The sequence below is a fragment of the Balaenoptera physalus genome (genome assembly GCF_965194825.1).
Source record: "Balaenoptera physalus genome assembly, chromosome: 1".
In the NCBI taxonomy this organism is placed as follows: Eukaryota; Metazoa; Chordata; class Mammalia; order Artiodactyla; family Balaenopteridae; genus Balaenoptera; species Balaenoptera physalus.
In genome coordinates, this window is record NC_138882.1 from 97194525 (window position 1) to 97213118 (window position 18594).

Here is an 18594-nt window from a genome sequence, read left to right on the forward strand (position 1 = left end):
TGGACCTAGAGATTATCACACTAAGTGAAGTAAGTCAGACAGAGAAAGACAAATATGATATCACTTATTTGTGGAATCTAAAAACAATGATACAAGTGAACTTATTTACAAAACAGAAATAGACTCACAGACATAGTAAACAAACTTATGGTTACCAAAGGGGAAGAGGGGGGAGGGATAAATTAGGAATTTGGGATTAACGCATACACACTGCTATCTATAAAATAATAAGGACCTTCTGTATAACACAGGGAACTATACTCAATATCCTGTAATAACCTATAATGGAAAAGAATCTGAAAAAGAACATGTATATTTTTATATATATATAAATACATGTATTTATATATATGTGTAAAACAGAATCACTTTGCTGTACACCTGAAACATTGTGAATCAACTATACTTCAACAAAAAAATAAATTTAAAAAGAAGAGCCCAGTTTTAGGTACATTAAATTTGTGATGTCTGTTAAATTTCCAAGCAGGCAGTTGACTATACAATTTGGAGTTCAGAGAAGATTAGACTGTTGATATAAAATTTGAGAGTCATCAACATATAAATAGCATCACAATTTGGGTTTTTTGGGAAGCAGATTCTGAGGCAGACTTCAGTGTTTAGGATGTTTCCCAGAGAATGTCCTTGGAATCAACATCTCTGGAAGGCAGGTAGAAGAAGCAGGATTGGGCAGAGGGAGTTGAGCTGTGATGCAGGCCTGACAACCCAAGTTGATTCCCTGAGAAGCTCTGGAGCTGAAATGGCCTGGCAGAGTTGTCCTATGTGAGGCTGAAACAGTAAGCCTTTATACTCTTGCCTCAACCAGTTATTGAATGTCGACCACCTCCTGAAAGACATGGCCTCAGGCAGGGGGGCTCTGTGCAGCTGAGGTTATCCCTGAAAGGGCTGACAGATGAAGGCCGTCCACTGATGGTAGCCTTAGCAGCTGGGGCACAAATCCTTCCTTGAAGGGGTATGTGGATGTTACATAATAGTGTCCACTGCTGATAGTATTTAAAATTTTAAGACTGGATGAGCTCACTAAGAGAGTGATGTAGTTAAAGAGGTACAGTGACAGGGATCTGGGACAGCTTTAGGGATCAGGGGACTGAAGTAAGAAAAAAGATGAGTGAGTGTGAGATCCTGGAAGCCAACTCAAGAAAGCATATTACTCCTACTACCAACTACTACCAACTACCACCAACTACTACTACTACTATTCTTAGTACAACTTAATCTTCGCAACACTATGAATTAGATGATATTATTATCATTCCCATGTTATAGATGACAAACTTGAGGCACAGAGTTTAAAGGTCTCTCTCTCAAGGTTACACAGCTCGCGGTGGTGAAGCTCTAATTTTGAACTTTTGCTGGCTCCAGAGTCTACACTCCTGACTGCCTCACTACCTGGACTCCAAAGGACTCTGTAAAATGCTGCCAACAGGTGAAGTAAAAAGACCAAGAATTAACCATCAGATTTGGCAATGTGAACTTATCAGCAAAGGCAGTTTTGGTGGAATATGGGAGTGAAAGCCTGAAGAGAGTAAATTCAAACACAGTACTTACTGGGAGTTCCCTGGTGGTCCAGTGGTTAAGACTTCCCTGACAATGGACCAGACTATTGCTATCCCTTGGCCTTGAAAACTGGTTTGTTGCTATCAAATGGATTCAACCATCATTTTATTTTGATTATCAAAGACAATGCTTTCCAGCAGACATAATACGGAAGACTATGAGAAGAAAAGAAAAATCGCTTGAGAAACATAGTGATCTCTATTTTTTTTGGCCACGCCGCATGGCAACCCGGGCCCCCTGCAATGGAAGTGCAGAGTCTTAACCACTGGACCATCAAGGAATTCCCTCTTTTTATATTTACTGTATGACTTTATAGTAAGGGGAAAAAAAGTTGAAACAATTTAATTGTAATAAACCAAATTATCCTTCCACCCCCCAACTCCCTCTAGTCTCCCCTTTCCTACCTCTCTGAAGAGCCTCTTCATGAATTTCAGTCAGAGAGGAAACATGTGTACTGTGCTTCCCTGTGCCGGAAAGTCTCTCCTAAAATGTGTGGGATCTTTCATCTCCTCTCACCCAGAGCAGAGGCCTCTCCTTGTGGGTGGACCCACAAAAGTATCAACAGAGAAGCTGAGGGAGGAAGGGACTCACTAAAAACGGATAAATATTAAGCCCTGCTCTTAGGTACTTGAGGCAGTGCAGGCAGGAGAAAATATGGACCAAAAGCAGCACCGGTAATATGTTGCCAAGTATTAGTCAGGTTATGATACGTGACGGAAAGCTCATATCTCAGACAAGCTGGAGCCAAAAAGGGATTTATTGGCTCCTGTATTTAAAAAGTCCAGAGGCACCCTCCCTTTAGGCAAATCTGGATCAGGGACTCAAAGGATATCATCATAACTCACTCTCTCTCCCTATCTCATCTGTGTCTTCTCTGTACTGGCTTCATTCTCATACTGGCTGATCCCAAGTTGGGGCAAGTTGGCTGCCAGCAGTTCTAGGCTTATATCTTTCTACTTTCAGGTCTACAGATAGAGAACTTCTTATTCTAACAGTCCATTGAAAGTCCTAAAACTGAGCCTCATTGGCTCTGATTGGTCTAACTTGAGCACATGGCCATCCTTGAATCAATCAGTACAGCCAAGGAGATATTTTATCAGTTAGAGATGCCTTCAATTGCAGACAACAGAGTACTTGATAAAACAAAATGAAGTTCATGTTCCTTATATTAAAAGATGTGGGACTTCCCTGGTGGCACAGTGGTTAAGAATCCATCTGCCAATGCAGGGGACAGGGGTTCGAGCTCTGGTCTGGGAAGATCCCACATGCCGCGGAGCAACTAAGCCCCTGTGCCACAACTACTGAGCCTGAGCTCTAGAGCCTGCGAGCCACATCTACTGAAGCCTGCATGCCTAGACCCTGTGGTCTGCAACAAGAGAAGCCACCGCAATGAGAAGCCCGCGCACCGCAACGAAGAGTAGCCCCTGCTCGCCGCAACTAGAGAAAGCCCGCGCGCAGCAACAAAGACCCAATGCAGCCAAAAATAAATAAATAAATAAATAAATAAATAAATAAATAAATAAATAAATAATGTGTGGAATAGATAGCTACTGCTGATGATTCAATGGACTGACATTTTTTTATAGTTCTTTGGCTTTTTCTTCCTTATTGCAAGATGGCAGCTGCAGCTCCAAAAAATCACATCCAGGTTCCAGGCAGGAAGAAGGATGCTACGGGCAGCAAACGTCCCTCGTTGAAGAAAGCGAAAGTTTTCCCAAAATCACCCAGCAGACTTCTGCTCATGACTCACTGATCATAACTGGGTCACAAGGCTACCCCTACCCTCAAGCAAGGCTGGAAAGCCAAGTATTTTGCTCTTCCAGACTCTCCAGGTGAGTTAGGCTGGGAAGAAGGGGGTTGAGAATGGGGATTAGGTTAGCCAATCAATGGGATCTGCCATAAATGTAATGCTCTGATTGGAAAGGCCTGGGTTACAAGTCCACTTCTGGAGCTGGGGTGGACTCTTCTCCCCCCAGGAACAATGAACTGAGCATGATAGAGGAAAACTAGGTGCTATAACATAAAAGGAGGAATGGATGCTAGTCAGGCAAGAATAAAAGCTGTCCATTATATACGTTTAAGGCCAACTTGTGATCTGGCCTCCCCAGAAGTGCACAGTATCTATCACCAGACATAAGCAAGCAAAAATTACATGTATTTACCTCAGCATTATCTTAGGTGATGTATCACTTTCCTTTCGATTCTAAAAGGTGAAGTAATAATAGCTACAATTACATGAGCGCCTCCAATTTATTTAATGACAGTTCAATTAAAAACTTCCTCCTCCTTTCTTCCCTCCCTCACTCAGAGCATCTGTTGGTGTGTTAAGGAATATCTGTTTTATTTAGGAGACTGTATTCAGATTAAGTAATGTATACTGAGCATTAGTGTCAGGTGCTTCCACGTGGATTATCTTATGAAGTTCTTACCACAACAATCCATTTACTGATGAGGAAAACTGAGGTTAGTTGACTTGTTCAAGGTCTTGTGATCCATACGTTCCAAGCTAAGTGTTTCCTTACTCCAAAAATAGTATTCTTCTTGCCATACCACAACTGCAGCACAACTTCTCAGAACAGACTGGGTCCATGCCAATGAAATCAGGTCACCGGGGCAGTTTTTGAATATTCCAGAAACTTTTTTTTCCTCCATGTAGAAGTGAATGAAGTGCCAATCACTCCTGGACTGAAGGTCCTGAGCCTCTTCAAGAGGCAATCCTCTACCTTAATTTAAGCGTGGTTATTTAGGACGCCTTGCATGGGTTTTGTGACTTTTTCCAGCTGGATTCTCCAAGGGGTTCCAACCAGCCTAGTGCCCTGAAGCAAATAAGTCTACCCAAGCACTGGCTCCCCTGGCTTCTGACAATCCTCAGGGTGGTGGTACCCTCCATTATTCACAGAGAAGCAGGATTAGCTTCCTGCCACCACAGCAGACAGTGTTGAGCAGCGTGTTCCCAGGGAGGGATTAGAAAGACTAACCTGTCAAGCCTGCTGGGCCTGGCTGCCAGAGACCTCCTTTGATTCCTAAGTGTGGCATTCTAGGGTGGGGGTACGAGTGCATTTTCCTAATTCCTCCCTTGGCAGAAACTTAGCTCTTTGAGTAGAGATTCTTCTCCCATTGCTGTGCACTTAATATGAACTTTTTTCTTAATGTGTGGTTGACTAGGTAGATGGTAGCTCCTTTTTAAAAATCCAGGTTGTAAAATCATACACATGGGGCTTCCCTGGTGGCGCAGCGGTTGAGAGTCTGCCTGCCAATGCAGGGGACACGGGTTCGAGCCCTGGTCTGGGAAGATCCCACATGCCACGGAGCAGCTGGGCCCGTGAGCCACAATTACTGAGCCTGCGCATCTGGAGCATGTGCTCCACAGCAAGAGAGGCCGCGATAGTGAGAGGCCCGCGCACCGCGATGAAGAGGGGCCCCCGCTTGCCACAACTAGAGAAAACCCTCGCACAGAAACGAAGACCCAACACAGCAAAAATAAATAAATAAATTAATTAATAAAAAAAAAAAAAAAAAAAAAAAAAATCATACACATGAGTAGATAACATAGCACAATCAATAAATGTAGAAGGTTCATCTTTTTGGAACAAATTTTCTTCACATTGCAATGATCAGTTGTACGATAACCAGTGAACAATTATAGACACTTCTAGCATTTATTGTTAGTTGGGGTAAGTTATGCCCAACTATTACATATATGAAAAAAATACCTGAACTCTTATTAGATACTATTCTGATTACAATTTAAAAAGAAAAATGTCTAATATACTTCCTTCCAGCTTTAGAATTAATGTCATTGAAGTGTGACCTAAATTATAAAATTTAGACCTAATTTCCTAAAATTCCATGAGCTATTTTAAAAATCTGCTACCATTTGTGACTACTTATTTTGATCAATCATCAATCATTTCAGTACTGTGCAAACAAAATAAAATGGAGAAATAAATTATTATGTAATATTCCAGTTTCAAAATTTTCTATTTATAATGATCTCAAATTTGCTCTGGGGGCTTCCCTGGTGGCGCAGTGGTTGAGAATCTGCCTGCCAATGCAGGGGACACGGGTTCGAGCCCTGGTCTGGGAAGATCCCACGTGCCGTGGAGCAACTAGGCCCGTGAGCCACAGCTACTGAGTCTGCGCATCTGGAGCCTGTGCTCCGCAACAAGAGGCCACGATAGTGAGAGGCCCACGCACCGCAATGAAGAGTGGCCCCCGCTTGCCGCAAGTGGAGAAAGCCCTCGCACAGAAATGAAGACCCAACACAGCCAAAAATAAATAAATAAATAAATAAATAAATAAATAAATAAATAAAGGAGTTCCTTTAAAAAAAAATTATCTCTGGTAAAGTCACTGACCTTAATAAGTTAATATTACAAATTACAACTATAAAATATATTCATTCAAATTTTCCTGAAAAGAAAAAATACTGTCAACAAATATGGAACTCTAGTTAGTGCTATGTATGCTGAACTACTGAGAGGGAAGTTTATTAATGTTTGCAATTTCCTTTGAAAGACACATGCACACTGATATTCACTGCAGCACTATTTACAATAGCCGAGATATGGAAGCAACCAAAATGTCCATCAACAGATGAATTAACAAGAAGACACACACACACACACACACACACAATAGATTACTCAGCCAGAAAAAGAAAAAGAAATCTTGCCACTTGCAACAACATGGATGGATACAGAGGGTATTACACTAAGTGAAATAAGTCAGACAGACAGACAAAGACAAATACTGTATGTTGTCACTTATATGTGAAATCTAAAAAATAAAACAAGTGAATGAATATAACAAAGGAGAAACAGACTCACAGGTATAGAGATCAAACTAGTTGTTACCACTGAGGATAGTGAAGGGGGTGGGGAGTTATAGGGGTACGGGATTAAGAGGTACAAACTACCATGTATAAAGTGAATAATCTACAAGGATATATTGTACAGCACAGGGAATATAGCCAATATTTTATAATAACCTTAAATGGAGTATAATCTATAAAAATATTGAATCACATTATATACCTGAAACTAAAATACTATTGTACCTCAGCTATATTTCAATTTTAAAAAAGAATACATATGATATCAAATAAGCACATGAAAAGGTACTAAACATCACCAGTCATCAAGAAAATGTAAATTAAAACCACAATAAGGTACCATTTCCTATGCATCAGAATGGCCACAGTAAAAAAAACTCTAACAATGTTAAATGTTAACAAGAATATGGAGCAACTTGACCTGTAATACATTGCTGGTAAAATAGTACAACCACTTTGGAGGACTTAGTAGTTTCTAATGAACTTTTTTTTTTTGGCCATGCTGCACGGCATGTGGCATCCTAGTTCCCCGACCAGGGATGGAACCCGCGCCCCCTGTGGTGGAAGCACGGAGTCCTAACCACTGGACTGGCAGGGAAGTCCCCTCTAATGAACTTAAACATACCTTTACCCTATGACCTAATAATTCTACTTTTAGGTATCTACCAAAGAGAGCAAAAAGCATGTGTCTATACAAATAGTCACAGCAGTGTTTGTTATAGAGGTCCCAAATTGGAAACAAACTATAAGTATATAAACAGAAGAATGGGTTTTAAAAATTGTGGTGTAATCCATGAAGGAAATAATTGATAAGCTTTACTTCATTAAAATTAAAAAACTTGGCTCTGAGAAACACAGTTACCAAGAGAATTAGAAGAGAAGCCACAGACTGGGAAAAAATATTTGCAAAAGACACATCTGACAAAGGACTATTAATCAAAATACACAAAGAACTCTGAAAACTGAACAATAAGAAAACCTGATTTTAAAACGGGTCAAAAACCTTAACACCAAAGAAGATATACAAATGGCAAATAATCATATGAAAAGATGCTCCACATCATATATCATCAGGGAAATGCAAATTAAAACAATAAGATACTACTGCACACCTATTAGACTGGCCAAAATCCAGAACACTGACAACCTCAAACACTGGTGAGGAGGTGAAGCAACAGGAACTTTTAAAAATAATTTATTTATTTATTTATTTATTTTTGGCTGCATTGGGCCTTCGTTGTTGTGCGTGGGCTTTCTCTAGTTGCGGCGAGCGGGGGCTACTCTATATTGTGGTGCGCCTCCTTCCCATTGCGGTGGCTTCTCTTGTTGCAGAGCACGGGCTCTAGGTGCACGGGTTTCAGTAGTTGTGGCACAAAGGCTCAGTAGTTGTGGCTCGCGGGCTCTAGAGCGCAGACTCAGTAGTTGTGGCACACGGCTTAGTTGCTCTGTGGCATGTGGGATCTTCCCAGACCAGGGCTCGAACCCGTGTCCCCTGCATTGGCAGGCGGATTCTTAACCACTGGGCCACCAGGAAGTCCCGGAACTTTTATTCATTGCTGGTGGGAATGCAAAATGGTACAGCCACTTTGGAAGACAGTTTGGTGGTTCCTTACAAGACAAAATATACTTGTACCAAACAATCAAGGAATCGTGTTCCTTGGTATTTACCCAATAGAATTGAGAACTTATATCCACCTACAAACCTGCAGAAGGAGGTTCAGAGCAGCTTTATTCATAATTGCTAAAACTTGGAAGCAACCAAGATGTCCTACAGTAGATGAATGGATACATTAACATAACCCAGATAATGAAATATTATTTAGCACTAAAAAGAAATGAACTATCAAGCCATGCAAAGACACGGAGGAATTTTAAATGCATATTCCTAAGCGAAAGAAGCCAATCTGAAAAGGATACATACTATGTGATTCCAACTATATGACATCATGGAAAAGGTAAAACTATAGAGACAGTGAAAAGATCAATGGTTGCCAGGGATTTGAAGAGGGGGTGGTTGGGGGGTGGAGAAGATGAATAGACAGAGGACAACAACTTTTTAGGGCAGTGAAAATATTGTGTATGATATTGTATAAAGATAGATACATGTCATTATACATTTGTCCAAAACCATAGAATGTACAACACCAGGAATAAACCCTTAGGTAAACTATGAACTTTGGGGATTATGATGTATCAATGTAGGGTCATCCTTGGTAGGAAAATGTACCAAAATGTACCATTTTGGTGAGTGATGTTGATAATGGGGAAGGCTGTGCATGTATGGGGGCAGCGGGTATACGGAATATCTTTTTACCTTCCTCTCAGTTTTATTGTAAACCTAAAACTGTTCTAAAAAATAAAGTCTTAAAAAAATGCGGTATATTCATATAATGAAATACTACTCAGCAACTAAAAGGAAAATGCTACTGAAATTAGCAGCAACATGGATAATCTTAGAAATATGCTGAGTGAAAGTGTCCAGGCATAAAATAGTATATTACTGTATGATTCCATGTATGAAGTCCAGGACAATGCTAAACAAAGCTATGGGGAAAGAAATCAGAAGTGTGTTTCCTTGGAAAGAGGGGGAACAGACTGGAAAGGGCATGAAGAAACCTCCTGGGGTGACAGAATGTTCTATATCTTTTTTTTCAGGTGGTGGTTAGAGAGGAATATAAGATTGTCAAAACTCATTAAACTGATCGCTTAAGATCTACACGTGTAATTTTACCTTTATTACCTCAATTTAAAATGGAGAGGGGAGGCGGGCTGGAGGAGAGGAAATGTGATTACTGTGCTCTAGCAGCTCCTACCTTCAGCCTCACCTCCACCTTCTCTCTGGTAGCTCCCTAGTTAGGGGATTTGTTTGTTTATTTTTTATTTGGGGGTAGAGGAGAAAGAAGAACAAATGCATGTGTTTTTATTGGATGTGGAGTCTGGCTATGGGAGTAGTACATGTTTATGTGACTGATGATTTCTGTGGAAGTATTGTTTAAAATGGTGTGTATTACTGACACCTGCAAATGAGTGTTTGGAGGAATTTGGTTGTAAGGGGAGGGCTAATGCAATCTTCTCCCAGAAAAACAAATTGTAATTCTCTAAAAGCTTTTCCAAGCAATTTGCAGAGTTGGAATAGCATAAGAATGTTTAGAACGATCCTTAGAGTTTTAATATGAAAAATGTAGCTACATGATAAACGTGATTTTCTAATTTCTTATACAATGTGACAATACCTTCAAATCAACACTTTTTCTTTTGATGAAATAATCACTGCTTCTCAAGAGCACCCAGATAATGAAAATATTAAGTTTCATTTCATTTCATTTCACACATTTCACTTCATTAGCTATTCTACATGACTTCTATTAGTAAAATTTATTCCTCTTTTAAAGTAAGATGGGAATGTAAGTTAGATTCATTATCCTGTTTCTTCCAGCTATATTTTGCCATTAAAATTTTTAAAAGTTTGCCAAAATAAGCACAGGTTTGAAGATATTCTTTCATATAACATCCAAATTACCTTACTTTTTTTTCTCACAAGCTTGACAACAAGCTGATTTCTCATTCCTTTTTTCATTCTATCCTCTTCAGATGGTAAAACCTGCAACAACAATAACAATGAAAAACAACCATATACACCTCAAATTTTTCATTTAACTTGCACGGGCCCTAAGTCAAAAAAGTATAAAATACTTAAAGGTTATCTTTTTGGCCCTGTATTCTTCCTATTTTCCACCATATATCACAACTTGTTAAGCATAGCCATAAGCAGTGCATTTTCAGATTATTTACCCGAAACAGCGAAATGATAAAGTGCTCTAACTTGTCTTAGAAAGGAAAGAGACGCGAAGCAAGGTGATGGCCCACCCAGGAGGGGCGCTGGCTGAGATGCAGGTCACAGCTGAGCCTGGTGAGAAGACCTCCTCCAGGGGCCAGCCTGTCGGGATCCCCTTGCTAGAGCAGGAACCCGAGGAGGTGCTGGGCCTGAACCAACTGCCAGCCGAGCTGCTCCTGATGGTGCTGAGCCACGTGCCCCCCCAACATGCTGCTCAGGCACCGCCGCCAGGTGTGCAGGCGCTGGCGCGACCTGGTGGACTGCCAGGCCCTGTGGCTGAGCATCCTGCCCCGGAAACACGCCGCTCTGAGGCCCATCGTCAGCACCTGCCTGCCCGCCGCCACCGACCTCAGGCCCTGCGTCCTGGGCCGCTTCTGCGAGCGCAGACCCATAGGACGCAACCTCCTCCTGAACCCCAGGGGCCTAGATGGCTTCCCAGAACAGCCTATGCTGAGTGGTGGGGACGGCTGGACAAAGGAGGGAAAATGTAAGGGCATGCCTGCAGCTCCTTGTGATGTCCACTTCCTACCTGCCTACTACCTACCTGGTCACAGGTGGTTTCAAAGGAGGGAAGTTTTGGACCTGGAGAAGGAGGGTTTCTGGCCAGAACTCCTGGATAGTGGAAAGATTGAGATTTGTGTCTCTGCCTGCTAGATGGAATGAAGAGGCACTAACCATATATGTATATATCAGCTAATTGTCCAAATTCCAGGCTGTCCTGCATCATTTCTCTTCGAATCCTTTTCGCATCCAGCGGTGGAGGAGAGTCCCCTTTGAGGCCAGCCATGTGTTCTCCAACCTCAAGAACGGTGTTCACTTTGTGTCTTTTGAACAATGGGTGTCGAACCTGGAGTTAGGGAATGAGCAATATGGAGTCCCTTTTACCAACTCCAGTGTGTTTGCGTGGGTCTGTCTGTCCTAGTCATGGACTGTCCTTGCAAAACTACCTGACTGTGCCTTCCAGGAGCTGGGCCCATTGGCTGGGCCGCCTCAGTAATCAAGGGCTTGTAGCTCCCTGGCATCCTGGGATCTCCTGGGTCCAGGCGAAGTTCCTGCTGGGCCCTGTCTTCAGGTTTTGGAAGCTACTAGAAGAAAGTTTCTGCTGCTTTCTAAGGCAGACCCTGTTCTACTGAGTGGAAACCCACGGTTGAGCACAGGGAAATGCTGGATCCTGAGAGCTCCACCATCCCCCAGAGGCTCTCTGGTCCAGCCCCAGTGCCTTCTGCCCTCGTCTCCTCCTGTTTCTGCTGCAGAGGCTTTATTGGTCCCTTCCAGGAAGCCTTCTTTCACCTCTGAACTAGAAGCTCATCCCTATGGCTGGGAAAATTCCAGCCCCCTTGGGTGGTGAACTTAACCTCATGGGGTTTCAAGCAAGACTGGGACCAGGACTCACAGCAGAAAGTCAAACTAGTGCAAAAAATGTTTGGAGACAGAGGGTTCTGCCCACCCTGTGAACCATGAAGTGGTCCCCTGAGCCCAACTCTGCTCTGAATTGTATGGTGTATAAAATTATTTTATTTTGAAATTCTTTTCAAACATGGAGAGAATAAATGAGCAATATATCTGCCGAGAAAAAAGAAAGGAAAGGTAAGAAGTCTCTGTAATTAACTAAGTTCCAGTTAATACACTTACGTATTTTAGACTATATTGATGGAATTTATAATCATGACTAATGTGTAACATTTCAGTGCTTGACAGAAATTCTGGTAGTATTCTAATAGATTAAATTATATACAGAAAACTTTGTTAATTTGAATTGTATGAAAGGGGGTGCAAGAAAAGAATTTCATTGAATTCATTTATCTTTATTAAATAATAATAAGGAATTTGTCAACTTTACCAGAAAAAGAGGAAGATGAGGAGGATGAGGGGAAGAGAGAAGAGGAGGAAAAGAGGAAGAGAAAGAAGCGAGGGGGAGTAATAAGGAAGGAAAGAGGCAGAAGGAGGAGAAGGATAAGGTATGAGGAGAAAGGGAAAGTAGAAAAGGGAGAAAATGGGGAAGGAAAAGAATTAGAGAGAAAGTGACAAATAGAAAAGATCCAAAGCAAAGAACCTGAACGAACTTTTAAGTGTGGGGATTTGATGAGGGTACAAATGGTATAAGAAGTTAGGTGATGGGTAACCTGGGAGTTTATTATACTATTCTATTTACTTTTTATGTGTTTGAAACTTTCCATAATAAAAGGTATTTTTAAAAAAGAAATCAAATAGTGTAATTTACCATATTAACAGAATTAAGGAGAAAAAACATGTAATTATCTCAGTAAATATACAGAATACATTTCATAAAATTTAACAGCTGTTCATGATAAAAACTCTTAGCAGGGACTTCCCTGGTGGTCCAGTGGGTAAGACTCTGCACTCCCAATGCAGGGGGCCCAGGTTCGATCTCTAGTCAGGGAACTAGATCCCGCATGCATGCTTCAACTAAGAGTTCTCATGCCACAACTAAGGAGCCCGCATGCCACAGGTAAATATCCCGCGTGCCACAATGAAGATCCCGTGTACTGCAATGAAGATCCAGCGCAGCCAAAATAAATAAATAAACAAACAAATAAATAAATATTTTAAAAAACTCTTAAAAAACTAAAAATTGAAAGGAAATTCATTAATCTGATAAGGCTGTATATAAAATCTTATAGCTGACATCAAACTTAATGGTGAAATATTTAATATTTCCCTCTAAAATTAAAACAAAGCAAAGATGTCCATTCTAATATCTACTATTTACCATTGTACTGGTGGGCTTAGCCAGTACAGTAAGGCAAGGAAAAGGAAAAGGGATTAAGATTGTAAGAAAAAAGTAAAACTTTCTTTTTTGCAGATGACATGATTGTGTATGTAGAAAATCCAAGGAAATCTACAAATTACTAGAAATAATAAGTGAATTTGGCAAGGTTACAGATACAAATTCAATATGCAAAATAAATTTTATTTCTACTAGCAATGAGCAATTCAAAAGTTAAAATAAAACAATGCTATTTTAAAATAACCAAAAATACCTAGAATAATTTTAATGAAACTGTGCAAAACTTCTACATTAAAACAAGACATTGCTGAGAGAGCCTAAAGGAGACCTAATCAGATGAAGAGATATAATACCATATTCACGGATTAGAAGACTTAATATTGTTAAGATGACAATTCTCACCATATGTTCTATAGATTCAATGCAATCCCAATAAAAACCCCAAATGGGCTTTTCTGGTTGAAATTGACAACTTATTTTAAAATTTATACAGAAGTGGATAGGACTCAGAAGAACTAAAACAATATTGAAAAGGAAGGGCAAAGCTCTAGGGCAAACTACCTAATTTCAAGACTTATTAAAATAAAAAGCTATATTAATGAAAGACAAGGTAGTAATGGCATTAGAATGGACAAATAGATCAGCAATACAGAACAGAGAGTCCAAAAATAGACCTACACATATATACCATATATTAATTTTAACAAAATAACCAAAGCAATTCAATGAAGGATGAAAAAGTTTCCCAATAAACAGTGCTGGAACAACTGGATATCTGTGGGAGAAAAAAAAATAAACACCAACCACCCCTCAACTTCACCGCATATTAAACAAAAATGAATTTGATATGCATCATAGGCCTGAATGTGAAAGCTAAAATTCTAAATCGTTCAGAAGGAAAATATCTTTGCAACCTGGTGGTAGAGGAATGGGAGGTCAGAAAACATTTTTCATATAGAACACAAAAAGCACTAACTGTAATAAACAACAACAGCCCCCCCCCCGCAAAAAAAACAGTGGATAAATTGGACTTCATCAAAATTAAAAATTCAGCAATAAAAAAGTATCAACTGAATATATGCAATACCACAGATGAATCACAGATATAATGTTGAGTAAAAGAAGCCAGACACAAGTAGTACATATTACACAATTTGTTCTATGAATTTCAGAGACATGGAAAACTAATTTCTATTGACAGAAATAAAAATAATCATTGCATTGGGCAGAGAGGAATGGGCGACTGCCTGGAAAGGGTCCCAAGGGAATTATCTGGGGTGACAAAAATATTCTTTAACTTGCCCTGGATGAAAGTTACAGGTATGTATAAATTTATCAAATTTATCAAACTTCATTCAGCTGTACACTTAAGATCTGTATATTTTACTCTATGTAAAGTATACCTCAATAGAGGACAGTTAAAAAAAATCCTTTTGCAAATCATGTATCTTGATAAAAAGGATTTGTATCCAGAATATATAAAGAACTCATCCAATTCAACAATAAAAAGACAATCCAATTTAAAAATGGGTAAAGGATTTCTAATACATTTCTTCAAGGATATACAAATAGCCAACAAACACATAAAAAGATGCTCACTATCATTAGTCATTAGAGAAATGGAAATCAAAACCACAATGAGACGCTACCTCACACCAACTGAACGGCTATTATCAAAAAAACAGAAAATAACAAGTGTTGGAGGATATGGAAAAATTGGAGCCCTTGTGCACTGTTGATAGGAATATAAAATAGTACAGCCACTATGGAAAACAGTATGGCAGTTTCTCAAGAAATTAAAAACAGATTTATATATGAGGCAGCAACTCCATTTCTAGGCATACACCAAAAGAATTGAAAAGAGGGTCTCGAAGAAATATTTGTACACCCATGTTCATAGCAGTGTTATTCATAAAGCCAAATGGTAGAGGCAACCCAAGGGTCCATCGACAAGTGAATGGATAAATAAAATGTGGTGTATATATACAATGGAATATTATTATTATTATTTGGCCGCACCGCACGGTATGCGGGATCAACCAGGGATCAAGCCTGTGTTCCCTGCAGTGGAAGCACAGTCTTAACCACTGGAGAGCTGGGGAAATCCTACAATGGAATATTATTCAACTTTAAAAAGAAAGGAAATTCTGACACATGCTACAACATGGATGAACTTTTGAGGACATTATGCTAAGTGAAAGAAGCCAGTCCCCAAAAGACAAATACTATTCCATTAATATGAGATACCCTAAAGTCATCAAATTCATAGAGACAGAAAGTAGAGTGGTGGTTGAGGGGAGAGGAGAATGGGGAGTTGCTTAACGGGCATAGTTTCAGTTTTGCAAGGTGGAGTTTTGGAAATTGGTTGCACCACAATGTGAATATACTTAACATTAATGAACTATATACCTAAAATAGTTACGAAGGTAAATTCTATGTTTTGTGTATTTTACCACAAATAAAAACAAAAATAAAAAAAGAGAAAAAATTGATTTCAAAATTTAAAACAAACCACATGAGATACTACTTTATACCCATTAGAATGGCAATATTAATATTAATAATAAAATGGAAAAAACAAGTGTTGGAAAATACGAGACAGTTGGAACATACATTGCTTGGTAGTTCTTCAAAAAGTTAAACATAGAGGGACTTCCCTGGTGGCGCAGTGGTTAAGAATCTGCCTGCCAACACAGGGGACACGGGTTCAATCCCTGGTCTGGGAAGATCCCACATGCCGCAGAGCAACCAAGCCTGTGTGCCACAACTACTGAGCCTGCGCTCTAGAGCCCGTGAGCCACAACCACTGAGTCCGAGTGCCACAATTACTGAAGCCAGTGTGCCTAGAGCTCATGCTCCGCAACAAGAGAAGCCACTGCAGTGAGAAGTCCATGCACCACAAGAGTAGCCTGCACTCGCCGCAACTAGAGAAAGCCCGCGCACAGCAACGAAGACCCAACACAGCCAAAAATAAATTAAAAACCAAATTTTTTTAAAAAGTGTAAACAACTCAAATACCCATCAATTGATGAACAAATAAATACAATGTGATATATCCGTACAACAGAATATTATTCAGCCATAAAAAGGAACTCAGTACTGATACATGCTATAATATGGGTGAACCTTGAAAACACTATGCTAAGTGAAAGAAGCCAGACATGAAAGCTCACATTCCATTTATATAAAATATCCAGAATAGACAAATATATAGAGACAGAAAGTACATTAGTAGTTGCCAGGGGATGGGGAGGGGGGCGGAATTGGAATCAACTGCTAATCGTTTGGGTTTTTTGGGGGTGTGAGGGGAGATGGAAATATTCTGCAATTAGATAGTGGTGATGGTTGCACAACATGGTGAATATACTAAAAACTACTTAAGCTTACACTTTTACATGGTGGATTTTATGTTATGAGGACTGTATCTCAATAAAACGAAAAGTGAACCTTTTTGATTTCACTGAGTTTGTCAGTGGAAACACAACAAAAACGTATTTTTCTTATTTTCCAGATAAAATATTTGAGCAGTGTATTCAGCATAAATTTCCAATTTTGCATTTACAAATCCCCCACCCCTTTTCCTTTAATGGTGTTTCTCATCCTAGCCCCTAATTTCTCAAGTTAGAACTTGCTTGAAACCTTGAAATCTGAGCTTGCAAATAACTGTAAGGTCCTTCTCTAAGGCAGCCTAGCTTGCACCATCTCCAATTCTTCTCAACCTTTAAAACAGAAACGTGAAGTAATGGGGATTTGTATAATAAAATAAAAAGCCACTAGAGGGCACTGTATCCCCTCTGGTTTGCAGTAAAGAAACACTTTTTATCTTAAAGGTTATGCTTTAGACAGTGAAGTCCAGAAAACTTGTCTATTCACCTGGTCAAACCATTCATTAGCTGAGTGGTTTGAAGAAAGTCTTCCAGCTTCTGGGTTTCAGCTTCCACATCTGCATAAGGTCGGGGGTTGGTTACATGATTTCCAGGCTTCTGCCAACTCTAACATTCCTATCTTATACTGGCTTAAAACAAGGATGACATCTGGAAAAATAGCAAGAATTGTACCTGCTTTATTTTATCATTTTCTCCAGTTCACTCAAACTGTTTCCTCTTCCCACCTTCTCTATTTCTACATTTCCAGCTAAAATATTAGAGTAACTCTGGACCTTTCCCCCTTAAGCACCCTTTACTGATAATTTATATTAACAAAACAAAACAAAACAAAACACTCTCAGAGCACTTTCCCAGTTTCACCAATAATTTTCTTTTGATTCTCATGACAGATCGGGTTTGTAGGTATTATCTCCAATGTTCCTGGTGAGGAAACTGAAGCCTAGGAGAGTTCAGTGAATTGCCCACAGAAACATAGCTAGCAAGTTATAGCACCTGGCCTTCCAACTCCAAAGCCTGTACTCTTCATAAAAATATTCACTGTCAGTAGGAAGATACAAGTTTTGTGGGGCCTGAAGTATACACATTTATGCTGTCTGTATTAGTTTTCCATCATGGCTGTAACAAATTATCACAAAGTTAGTGGCTTAAAACAACATAGATTTAGGGGACTTCCCTGGAGGTGGAGTGGTTAAGACTACCCGCTCCCAATGCAGGGGGCCCTGGTTCAATCCCTGGTCTGGGAACTAGATCCCACATGCATGCTGCAACTAGGAGTTCACATGCCACAACTAAGGAGCCCACCTGCTGCAACTAAGACCCAATGCAACCAAATAAATAAATATTTAAAAAACAACAACAGCAACCTAGATTTATTATCTTATAGTTCTACAGGTCAGCAGTCCAACACAGGCCTCACTGGGCTAAAATCAAGGTGCCAAGCCTTCCGGAGGCTCTAGAGGAGAGTCTGTTTCTTTGCCCTTCCCAGACTCTAGAGGCCACCTGCATTCCTTGGCTGGTGCCCCCCTTCCTCCATCTTAAAAGCCAGCAACAGCAGCTCAAGTCCTCACACTGCATCACTCTGACCCGTCTGCCTACTCTTTCCCACTTTTAAGGACTCTTAATTATATTGGGCCCAGACAATCCATGATGATCTCCCTATTTTAAGGTCAGCTGACTAGCAAATTTAATTCCATCTGCAACCCTAATTCCCCTTCGTCATGTAAATAAAGTATTCAGATTCCAAGGATTAGGACATGGACATCTTGGGGGAGGGGGGTGGCTTCTGACTATCACATTGGCCCTCTTTAAGATATATAAAGTTTAAATTATAAACTTAGACATGATTCTCTTAACACAAAGAAGAATCTTCATTAAATTCATGGAAAATCTGTTTCTCCATTTATTTATTTGGTTTATTTATTGAGGTAAATTCATATAACATAAAGTTAACCATTTTAAAGTATACATTTCAGTGGTATTTAGTACATTCACAATGTTGCACAACCACCAACCAACACCTATATCAAGTTCCAAATCATTTTCATTACCCTAAAAGAAAACTCCGTATCCATTAAAAAGTCATTCTCCCAGCCCCTGGCAACACTAATCTGCTTTCTGTCTCTCTAGATTTACCAATTCTGGATATTTAATAAAATGGAATCATACAATTTCTGACCTTTCGTGTCTGGATACTCACAATTTGAGACCCTTTGTG

General features: G+C 39.8%; 1 protein-coding gene, 1 long non-coding RNA gene and 1 pseudogene across 4 annotated transcripts in view; 2 read left to right on the forward strand and 1 right to left on the reverse strand.

Annotated features, from left to right (window-relative positions):
- The window catches only part of LOC309659507 (monocarboxylate transporter 1-like), a 147179-nt gene that overhangs the window by 87297 nt on the left and 41288 nt on the right, over positions 1–18594 (forward strand). The gene's annotated exons all lie outside the window — the stretch shown is intronic.
- The window catches only part of LOC309660185, a 41357-nt gene that overhangs the window by 18557 nt on the left and 4206 nt on the right, over positions 1–18594 (reverse strand). For both annotated transcript variants that reach the window (XR_014263246.1, XR_014263247.1), the window contains exon 2: positions 9930–10010. This is a non-coding gene — a long non-coding RNA (uncharacterized lncRNA). The remainder of the gene's footprint in view (positions 1–9929; positions 10011–18594) is intronic.
- On the forward strand, positions 10020–12739 carry LOC309659986 (F-box only protein 27 pseudogene; annotated as a pseudogene). The gene has a single exon. The product of its transcript is annotated as an F-box only protein 27 pseudogene (transcript).